Genomic DNA, 869 nt, shown 5'->3' with positions numbered 1-869 from the left:
GATGACATGGCGGATACATTTTTGAACAGAGTCTTCAAAGCCAGTTATGCCTTCTAAGAGGTCCATGTTTTCATCTAGGGCTTGCCAGAAAGCCTAGAAGTGACAGGTTTCCAGCAGGTCCCCCAGGTACAAAATCTGTCGAATCGGCCATTCTTGATGCGCTTGGTCAATCATGTACTTGCACAGGGTGAAGTCGATGTGGGGCTGGTTGGTGAGGGCCTTCAGCAGGATCTGGGCAGTGACCGTGGTCTGGAAGAAGGCCGTGTTGAACTGGTATAGCTTCAAGACAGCCAGACTAGCTTACAGATCATAGGCATTCTCCTTGGCCTGTGTTTCCACATAGTGCTCCAGGGTGGCCAAGTTTTCAGAATTGTACCTGTTGATACCCTTGAGCAACTTGGCCATGTTCACTTTCATCTGCTCAAACATCGTCATGACTACTGTCGTCTTTTATAACCAGGGCTGGAGGCAAACGCTGAAGCAAAATGGCAGCCTTGAGGACCAGAAGAAAAAGAGACAGTGGAAACAAAATTACGTCTTCTTGTTGCTCCAGTTCTAGCAAAGTGGCAGAGGACTTCAGAATTTATTTTAAGAAAAAAATCTCTGGAAATCAAGCAAATAACTTAATAGAACAACAGAAATAACTACAGGGTTATTTCACAGAAGAGGAAACTCAGTAGCCAACTGGTGCATGAAAAGAAACTCAACCATATCAGCCATGAAGGAAGTACAATGCAAACCTCTGTCAGATACCATCCGATTCAAAAGATGGGCACAAATTAAAAAGTCAGACAGCAATGAATGTTGAAAAGAATAAGAAGCTGTGATAACTCATGCATCATGGATAGGAAAATAAGTTGGGATATCTA

At 43.6% G+C, this 869-nt stretch overlaps 1 pseudogene; it reads right to left on the bottom strand.

Moving 5' to 3' along the window:
* Positions 1 to 435, bottom strand: part of LOC100940764 — a 3642-nt pseudogene extending 3207 nt beyond the window's left edge.
* Between the last annotated feature and the right edge of the window lie 434 nt (positions 436 to 869).

Source organism: Otolemur garnettii, unplaced genomic scaffold (genome assembly GCF_000181295.1).
Source record: "Otolemur garnettii isolate 467f Iridium unplaced genomic scaffold, OtoGar3 scaffold00002, whole genome shotgun sequence".
Taxonomy (NCBI): domain Eukaryota; kingdom Metazoa; phylum Chordata; class Mammalia; order Primates; family Galagidae; genus Otolemur; species Otolemur garnettii.
The sequence above is the reverse complement of the archived record's forward strand: the minus strand, read 5'-3'. Positions and strand labels throughout refer to the sequence as shown.